This window comes from Alligator mississippiensis, chromosome 1 (assembly GCF_030867095.1).
Source record: "Alligator mississippiensis isolate rAllMis1 chromosome 1, rAllMis1, whole genome shotgun sequence".
In the NCBI taxonomy this organism is placed as follows: Eukaryota; Metazoa; Chordata; order Crocodylia; family Alligatoridae; genus Alligator; species Alligator mississippiensis.
This window is the reverse complement of record NC_081824.1, coordinates 146,359,035-146,369,291: the sequence shown is the minus strand read 5'-3', so window position 1 is coordinate 146,369,291 and position 10,257 is coordinate 146,359,035. Positions and strand designations below refer to the sequence as shown.

The window sequence follows — 10,257 nt, the reverse complement described above, 5'->3', positions numbered from 1 at the left end:
GTGCCACATTTAAGTTGACTCTTCTCCACATATATGTGTACACTCTGACAGTTCAATTGACTTTAAAAAGTTAAGTCAGCTTAATTGTCAGAAAGTTAGTATGTGTGTATGCACCCCTTGTTGCTCAGGGTGAGGATGGTAGAAAGGTTTAAGTACTTTCAAAACATTACTGTCACGGCGGGGTCCTTCAAGAGGGCCGTGATCTCCTCGAGGTCCCTCGCTCCATGTCAAGGCCGGCCCAAGGCACCCTCTTATTCTCGCCCGCCACATCTTGCTGGAAAATATAAGGTTGGGAGGCTGCCTATGACTCCCTGGGCATGGCTACTTGGGACCTCTGTCCCCATGTGTTCCTGGACCCCCTGGGGTCTCCCAGTGTAATGGGTGCTCCCCAGGCACCCTAGCCTTATGGGCTACGCGTGGCTCCTACCACCCCTAATACCACGCCCCAAGCCTCGCTGATGTGAAAGACGTTGTTAGGTCAAAATACACACCCGCCCTTGGGCCTTCTCTACAATAGGGCAATCCCCTCTGGGACGTCCTCTCTGGCCACCGGTCTTTTGGGCCCACCGCACCACCACCCTTTCTGATGCGGGCTCACCGCACTGCTACTCTCCGTCCTCTCAGGGCAACCGCAGCACTTTGCCCTCCTCTGGGTTTTCTGCGGTGCTAGCCTGTTACCGGGCTCCTCAGTATGGCCCCTCCCAGGCTCCTCAGTAATCACCCCTCCCTGGGGCTGGGGTCTATGCACCTCGCAAGTGACGCCCTTGCTGGCGTCTGCTGCACCCGTCCTGGGCTTCCTAATATGGCGCTCCCCCTCTTTGGGGCTCGCCGTGCCCACACTGGGCTTCCCAATAGTTCAATATGGCGCTCCCCCTCTTCAGGGCTCGCCGTGCCCACCTCGGGCTCCCTGATAAGATCGCCCCTCTCTCTGGGGCTGGGATCTACGTACCCCGCACATAACTCGGTGTCTATGTCCCCCGCCCGCAACCCACTGGTTGCGCTCCTCGCCGCCAGTTGTGCCTTCACTGGCGCACAAGCTGCACCTTCACTGGCGCTGGGGTCCCCATACCACTGGGGTCCCTATGAGGACACTGCGCCCTCCTCAGGCGCTGGGGCCCCCACACTCCCATGGGGCCCTTTATGAGGCCTCCTCCAACCCCTACAGCCTCACCCAAACCTCCAGTGTAATAAACAGAGCCAAACAAACTCAAAGTACAAGCCTCTAGGCTATAACATAACTACAAGCCGCATGGCCATAACTTAGTATCGTGGCTCGAGCCTCCAGGGCTATCATGAGCTCTACTTGCAACTCAGGCTTTTTCCCCATATCTTGGCTGAGGGAGCTCCTGCCTCTCTGGCTGCTGACAGGGAACTGCCAGCCTGGCCTCAGCCCTGGGCTTTATAAGGGCCAGGCCCTGCCCCCTACAGGCAGCTGGCTCCCCTTAGTTGCTCCGGCAACCCGCAGCTGCGCTTGTTACTCTGGCAACCCGCAGCTGCGCTCATTAGGCTCTGCCAGGGCTCTCTCCCTGGCAGTTTCTCCTCTCTAGGAGCAGGCACTGAGGTGCCCTGCGACAATTACTAACAACAGTGTTAAACCATAGCTATTAAACAGTTTTTATAGCAGGAGGCCCAGATAGCTTGTTCAGAAGTGGTCTGCTGAGCTCTCTGGACTTCTAACATGCTTTTGAGAAAATCTTGAAACACCAGGGAAGTTTCCAGGGAGTAGAAAAAAGTTAATGTTATGTCAATATTTAACTTAGTCCCATAACAATTTGATTAGTAAGATGAAATAATGTAACATCTGTATGCCACCCCTCTGTTCAGGGTTGGATTGATCACAGCATTTGTTACCCAGTAATTTTAGGCAGCTCCTGGAGCTCTTAACCCCTTGATTGTCTGTATATTAACAACTGAAACTGGCTTGAAGCACTCATTCAAAGGTTTGCCACTCCAGGGCAGCATTATCTCTGATCTGTGGTACCCAGGTTGTGTTGTACTAAGGTGTATCTACTCTAGACGACACCTGCCCCTCCTCCCCAACTGGCCAGGATCGGGCCCACCACCCTCCCCTTCCCTCCCCAGCACTCCAGATCTTTGCTCACTGCCCCTCCCTCCTTCTCCCCCCTCCCCCCTCTTATTAGGGACTGCTTGCACTGCCTGTCCTGGGGAGTAGGCAGGGAAGGGTTAATCTGCTTGCCTGGCTACAGCTAAAGCTCTCTGGGCAGGCTCAGGCCTGAGAAGAGCAGATTCTTCAGGGGCTTTTTGGCAGGAAGGTTAACCCTGCCCTGCCTGCTTCCTTCTCTGCTGGGACAGACAGCAGGGCAGCAATAAGTAAGGGGGTGCGTTGGGCAGGGGGAAGCCCAAGGGACAGGAAGGAGCTGCCAGGGTTCAGGGGGGACCGGAGGAGGGAGGAAGCCTGAAATGGGAAGGGAAGGATTCTTATTTTGTAGTCCTTCAGGCCCCTGCTGGCCTGAACACGTGAGTGCTCCAAACTTGAGCTAGCACTAACACCCATCAATATTTGTGTGGCTCACAGTGTAATGTGTAACAAGGCCTTAAGCATCTTACCAGTGAAACAGAATTTTGCCCTTAATTCTTAGTCTTGTGGTCAGCAGAAGAAAAGATTACACTATATCTCTGTGTTAAAAGTTCAGTAATCAAATGCTTTTATTTTAGCTTGATTATCTCTTGCAACAATCTAGGAGTTTGCACAAAAAATTTAGATTGTGCACAAATAAGAATCCAAAATACTGCCCCCACATCCCTTAAAGCCATAGTATTCGAAATATAACTTATAATGTCCTTTGTTCATACTGTTATATTATGATTAACTGTTTTAATAAGTAATTGTATAGTAAAATATCTTTGAAAAATGGACTGGGAACTATTAACACCTACTTATCAGGAGTTTGCACAAGTAGAACTGAGGTTTAATGCTGTGTGATGCTTATTGAAAAGTCCTGGAAAGAGAGAATTTTGACCAGTGTTTCCAGAAAGCATTAAGCTGAGTGCTGTGTAAACATAAGGTAAATAGAAATCTAATAATAATACATAACGTCACCTCAGCGTCCTTCTATTCTATTGTATAAATTTATGCCAGTGATGAGTCTGTAGCTATTACCATTTTGTTCTGTGCTATATCAGCTGTGCAGTTCTAACAATAGTAACCCGCAGTTTTATCACTGAAATAAGAAGAGGGGATGCAAAGACGGACCAATGACAGATAACTTGTGTAACAAAGGTATCATTATTACAAAATCACTCTTCAGCTTGTAAATGCACTTTAAATGCTCATCTTTACCAAAGATAAGAGCAAAATATGTCTTCTACAGTCTCCAATATAATTAAGAAAATGAGATAAAGTTTACAGATTGTTATAGTATTAAACATAAACTACCTCATTTTACACTGATGTATTTTCAGCAAGGCATTAGGCAAAATTCTCTCCTATGTCAGAGCTGCGGTTGGTGCAGAAAGGAGTTGTTCAGGGAGCCAGCCTCACCTCCTGCAATATTTAGAGAAGTGGGAGTTTCTCTCAAACAACATTCTCTGCTAGCTAATTTTTGGCCAGATTGTGAGTCCTTTGTAGCACCTCAGTGTCTCAAAGGAGCTATTGCTGTGTAGAAAGAATCTTGACCATACATTTAATTGATGGGATGATGCAGAAATGAACAGCAATTTTCTAAATCCATTAATTTAAAAACTAGGTTATGTAAAGGATTGAACAACATTCTCCATTACTTTATTTCAAAGCTGTATGCTCTCCCTTTGTGATCCTTGGAATTCTGCACACAGGAAATGACCTTTTTAAGGTTCCAAAACTGTCAGCTCACAACAAGCAAGGCTTAGAAAAAGCATACATCGTCTCTGTTATTGTATTTATCTCTTGTTTTAATTCCTTATTTTGTAATTCACTCCTTTTGAAGGTTTCAGAATGAAATAGCATTGTGTTTAAAAAAAAAAAAGCAAGACAAAGGTAAAAAAAAAAAGGGATAGGAATATTTATAGCTCAGACATTGCCTTAATTATTTTGTCTGGGTCAAAATGATCCACTAAAGGGACAGAAAAATGCTTTGGCAATGAAAATCCTAAAGAAAGTTTTTAGTTAAGTGTGATTGTATTTGTTGAAATAGAAGAGATGATGACAAAAAGCTTAATTTGGGGGAGCCTGGGAGGCAGGGGGAAGCCTGGGATGGAATGAGGGACAGGGGTACTACAGTCCTCCAAGATCCCGTTGGCCTGAACATTTGACTGCTCCAAACTCAAGCTAGCACTAGCACCAATCACCATTTGAGCAGCTCGCTGTGTAATGTGTAACGAGGCCCTAACTTACACTCCTAGAATTTTAGCTCTGATTCTTTCAAAGGTAATGCCCCATTGATTTAGGTAAAATAACTTCAGTTAAGGGATTTACTTCTTCTGTCTGCTACTCTTTTTCCACTTGTGTAATGCTGATTACAATGGTATAACCTGCCCTCTATCAGGGCCTGGAGGAAGGAAGTAGAAAGAGACCGAAACTTGTACCACCTATACAATTGGTAGCAAATTCTTAGCCTGCAGCTGGTAGTGACTTCTCCTTACTCCCCAGGGTTAGCAAACAGTTCTAGTTAAACAACTTACAACCCCTTTGTTGACTTTTGAAAAAATAAGAGTAATTTGCTGTGTTTTTTATTTTTTGGAAGAGATTTATTTTTTCATTTTAAACATCATCATTTTAAACATACCTTTATTTTTTCCTAAGCAAGATCTTTATCTAGTGAAAGTTGCCATTTTTGTTTGTCTTCATTATAATTATGCTGATGTATATCCTGTGATAGCCTCTCCATCTCTTCATCCTCCATTTGGCCTTGTATCTTTATAATGCACCAGTTTTGGAAGTGAAAAGATATAAGTACTATAACCTTTGTCACAATCACTATGTTTGTTGTATGTCCAATTTAGCTGGATCTGGAGCTAAGAATGGTCTTATATCAAATTTCAAGTCCAGGCAAAAGAGATCTGAAATAAGCTTCAAGACTGAATCCATGTCACAACCAAAGTCAACAGCAATGCCTTCAGTGAGACGATTTCATGCCAAATGCTTCCTGAGCTGATGTTTCAAGAGTTTTGAAGTTTACTCATCTCTAGTCTCTAATGATCCAAGAATCTGTCTACTTTCTTTTCTATTCTAAGGTATGGCTGTAACCCTGACTTTTCCCTTAAGGCTATAAACAGGATTTGGAACAAATGAGAATCACCCCACATTCATAACTATAATTATCTGGTGTCAGAGAAATCCAGGAAAACTTTGGACATCATGTGGAGAACCACCAAACAATCCTGAGCATCTTGACATACTGGAAAAAACATACTTCCTTATAAATATCCATTTTAGCAAGGGAGTCACATGATTTCTTTTACGAGCTTTGAGAGATTTTTGTCCAAACTACAGTAGTAACTAAATATAACATGGATCACTGTTTTATCCTGGTGTGCCAAAATACTTTGGCTCAAACATTTGGAGCAAGGCTCAAATGGTACGTATTTAACAAAAGAAATTTCCCTTATTTTCCTATTCTTTTTCCTCTACTCTCCATTGGTCAGTGTGTGCATGCAGTGTACCTAAATCAAATTGTAGAAGCAAGGTATTTTTTTCAGGGCAATTCTTAAAATCTATGTATTTCTGTTTATGGTTAGATTAAAACCTGGGAAAGCATGGTAATCCTTTCAATTTTTTTTTTAAAGAAAACCTTTCAGAAGCACTTAATTGAAATTTATGTATTCATTGGAGCTCATGAGAATTAATTTGAACTATAAATTGAGTAGTTGGTTGTGGAATGTGCTTTGTTTACTAGTTTATTTAATCTATACTGCCAGAGAATGTTGAAGACCTTAAAGAGGGTGAGGCACAGCAGACCTGGGAAAAGAAGTGAAATGAGTTGAAGCTGCTGAAGTCTGGATTTGCCCAGCTGCTCCTCTCACCTACCCACACAATGCTGATCGTGGTCTGAGGAAGGCATGGGGACCCTTTCCCTGCTTCTCCACTCCTCCTGGTCCCCAGGAGCTGTCAAGCAGCCTCTGTTTCCCCAGTGTTTCCCAGACAGGGGTCAACCTGGGTAAAGTGGGGGAGCATTTCTCCCTGCTTCATTTCTCCCAAATCCCGGAAGCAGTGGAGCAATGGAAGGGTACACATGTTCATTCCTGTTCAAGTAACTTGAATGCCTGTATGCCCGTGAATACAAGTAACTTGAATGCCGTATGCTCAGGGGTGGATCTGCTTATGGAAGATATTAGATACACTGGCTGTCTATTTTATTTAGTATTAAGCATCTGTAGCACTCTGGGTTCTTGTGCAGCAGACAGTGACTTTTTTTCCAGTGTACTATATATCTATCAGAAGAATATTCTGTCTTCAGTAATACTGTTGCACTTGATTAATGTAAAGACTTATCAGTTAGCTAATTTGGAGGCAGTGTAAATGAGATCTGCTAAATAATGTAGGAAGAGCAGATTCCATGAGCAATCTTTTAAGTATAGCTTAGTACTGTAAGTTAAAATTGAATGGCTGGAAGTGTGACAGGATAGGAAAGGTTTTAATATAGATTTATTATGGATTTTGGAAATACTTAGATAAGTTGCTTAGGTCCAGTTAGAACTGAAAAGGATGACCAGATTTTCCAGGCACCAAGCTGAAAACATTCGGAAATAGTTCTCCCTTCAATTCCCAACTCGCACAGAAAGAAATTATGCTTGGGCCATTTTGTAATCCTTCAATAGAATACTGGCCATGTCCACAGTACTGTGCAGTAGTGTCACATGGCAGAAAGCATGCAAATGATACTGTGCAGTAGTCTCTGGCAACTGAGCAGTCAGCATCACAAAAAAGCTGTTCAGCGCAGCTACTGTACAGTAACTCAGGTTACCGTGCAGTCATTTAGTACGTATCTTGTGTAGATGCAGTCACTGGGGATTACTTTTAAGTAACTATGATATTAAATGATTGGGCTTACCCCCTGTATATTAAATTGGGGAAAATATATATTTTTTTAGTCTTGAGAAAAATCTTCAACATGGAAATTACTATGAAAATGGTCAAGGATTTCACAACTGCTGAACTTGTTCTGTTCATGGGTTTCTTAAACTGAGTAAATGTTTACTCTTATGAGTTCCAGATGAAATCCACTTAGATTGTAATTGTGTAAAAACATTCAGGGAGGTTAGGGGGAAGTTAGACCATATTAAAAATGGCCACCCAATCTAACTTAGTTTGCCCACTTGTGGACCTTGCACTTAGATCCCTAATTAGGTTGATCTAACTGTGAACTGTACAGAAGCTCCAGGAAGGTTAAATCAATCAAAAAATGGCTGACTCAATCTAATTTAACTGTACCTGGAGGTGCACTAAATTAGAACAGGTATGGCTAGCCTAGACCAATCTACTGAACCTCTTTACATGTTCCCAGTGCAGCCTTGTGTCTGTTTTTCCTACCTGCTTCCCACAGCACCAGGCTATTTTTAGCCCTCTAGCCCCTCTCCCATCCCCAGATGGACAACCCTCATCCCACAGACCAGCTAGCACCCCACTCCCTGAGCCAGCCAACCCCCTGAGCCTGCAAGCCACTCCCAGTACTGGCTTCACTGGCATTTGGTGGTGCTTGGAGTTGATGGAAGTAAGTTGGGGTGGCGGGAGGAGCAGGCAGGATCAGAGAGGTTGGTTTACTGAGGGGGGTGTTCTTTACTTGGTGTGGGGGAGTATGAGGGGCTTAAAATAAGTCCTTGTCCCTGGTGAAGGAGAGAGCCCTCCTGATCCCACCAACCCTCCCCTATGGAGCCATCAGCTTGCCCTGATCCTGCCAACTCATGTCACATGAAGCTAACTCCCTGATCCACCTTCCCTTCCCCCCCATCTCAATTTACTTCAGTTAAGCTCCTGGGAGTGGTGAAAGGTGGTAAAGCCAACTCCGGGAGCAGTTTGTGGGATCAGGTGCAGTTCAGCAGCATCCTGGGGGGCTGAGGGGGTTTGGAGGTGTTTGGAAGGATCAACAAGCGTCTCTGAGCCTGCCAATGCACCTTGATCATCCAACCCTACTGCATACCTCATTAACCCACCAATCCCCCCACTGACCCTACTAACCCCTCCAATCCTGCAAAACTCTCCTGAACTCCACCCCCTATGGACACTACTAGGCCCCTCCCAAGGCCCCACCCTGCCCGTCCCTCTTGTTACCATTACTTACCTTAGATTGGGTGCCATTTTTAAACCAATCTAACCCCCCAGTGGCTAGCTGTAATGTCTATATGAAGCCTATAAGTAAAGACATGCTTTTTAGTCAGCTATCCACCTTGTAAAAGTCAGACAGAACCTGAAAGACCAGCTGGGTTCTTTCTAGCTCTTAGTTCTAGAATCAAAACTTAACTAAAAATCATATTGATGATGCTGTGCAATGTGAACAGGCAAATAGGGAGATGATTTTCTTGTATTTTAATCAATAAGTTAGGAGTTCTGACTCTCTTAACACAGAAAAATGGGATATTGAGCTAGAAGATATAATTTTTACATAGTGACTCTTCAGACTAAAACTAAATTTAATGGTGGCCTGAAAAAACTTTTTTACCTGCCAAGAGTGAAATTTGACATTTCCTCTGAAAAGTGGTAGACATCACTGGTCCTTAAAGTAATATAGGGATTATTATTTCATAGAGCAGCTAGTATACACTGTCACAGCTATATTGATTTTTGTTTATATCTTCTCTTTTAGGCACTACTGTCAGTGATGTGAACAACAGTTTCATGGGAAAAAATAAGAAAACTATGATTGCAAGTCTTAAATGTGTGAGTCAAGGAAGAAATTATGTTTAATATTGTATTTATTTTACATTGCATAATCTATGCATCTGTTCTCACCAATAAACAGTTAACTATGTTAAAAGGTCTATTATTTCACCTCAATACTGCTGCATTTGAAGGAAATCCTGCCCTAAATTTCTGAGTGGGCATTTCATTGTTTTCATTCGCACAGATCAATTTGGGTAGTGATACTGAAAGACTGTAAACCTAAAATTAAAATACTGTGGTTCACAATAGGGTTTTCCACAATTCAAAGTTGTAATGCACAGTCTTCCTTTCTGTGTCTCTAATCCTTATATGGGAACTATTTAAGGATGCATCATCATATTTTTGAAGCGCTTTTTTTTTTTTATGAATTAAATTAGTTGTGGGCTGTTATAAAGCTTCCAACCAACCCTTCCAATAGTTCAACAATTCTTTGTCCTTCTCTATGCCCCTTTCTCTTAGATTTCTAGTCTGTGCTAAACTGCAAGATAAATCTGGCCTTTAAACTAAAGATAATGACTTTATGAGAATGGACAACATTAAATGGAAGTAGTAGGCAAAGAAATCTGGATTGAAAATTTTAATACTGAAATGTTATATTGTTATATTTTGGGCTCTTTTATAAAACACACACATACACATATATAATATATAGTATGTAGCAGCTGCAAAGGCTCGTTTGAGCAGAAACTGAGGGGTAAGCTCTACCTAAGAACTCTGCAAGAAAGGCAGCAAAAAGTTTGCAGAGGGTGCAATAGCTTTTCCAGGCAGGAGGGCATGCTGTGCACAGTGCATGCTTTTTATTGGAACATTTGAATTGTGACCAGAGCCTCCATTGCAAACTGAGGGCTCTGATTGGCTGCTATTGAGCCAAAAAGCTGAGGGAAGGACAAGAAGAACAGAAAAAGCTGGAGGAGAGCAACACAGCCCTGGACAGAGGGGCAGAGACTCAGCCCCCCATTCTCCCTCTCCCCCTCCCCCCATCCCTCAGGCAGAGGGAATGGAGCTGAGGCTTGCCAGGGAGCAGACATCATGTCAGGATGGAGGAGAGCCTGAGTCATCCCAGGCGAAGCTGACTTCCCACCCGGGTTGGAGCTGTACAATCAGGGACACAGGTGCCCAGGGAAAGAGTGGGGAGGGGCTGGTAAGCTGTCTGGGAGCTGGGAGAAGCTGCCTGGTCAAAAAACTGTGGAGGGAAGTCCTCTGTTTGAGCTACAAAGGATTGTACTGCAGGAACAGAGACCTGCAGTGGGAATTCACTGTCTGCATGTGGAGGTGCTGAGGGAGAGAGACACTCCAGAGAGGGAGTGGGCTGTGAAATCCCAAACCTACATGGATGTATGAGGGGACACTAATCCCCAGTGTTTGCAGAAGGTGTTTTTTTCAGAAGGAAACTAAGGAAAAGAAGCCTTTACCTGCAGTGGCTGACTGGAGACTTGTTTTGC

At 43.6% G+C, this 10,257-nt stretch overlaps 1 long non-coding RNA gene across 1 annotated transcript; it reads left to right on the top strand.

The window, feature by feature from the left end:
- Positions 1-3,682: 3,682 nt before the first annotated feature.
- LOC102569664 (uncharacterized) lies at positions 3,683-8,824 on the top strand. The gene is made up of 3 exons (XR_002087790.2): positions 3,683-3,976; positions 4,942-5,172; positions 8,739-8,824. It is a non-coding gene; the product is annotated as an uncharacterized LOC102569664 (long non-coding RNA).
- The last annotated feature ends 1,433 nt before the right edge of the window (positions 8,825-10,257 follow it).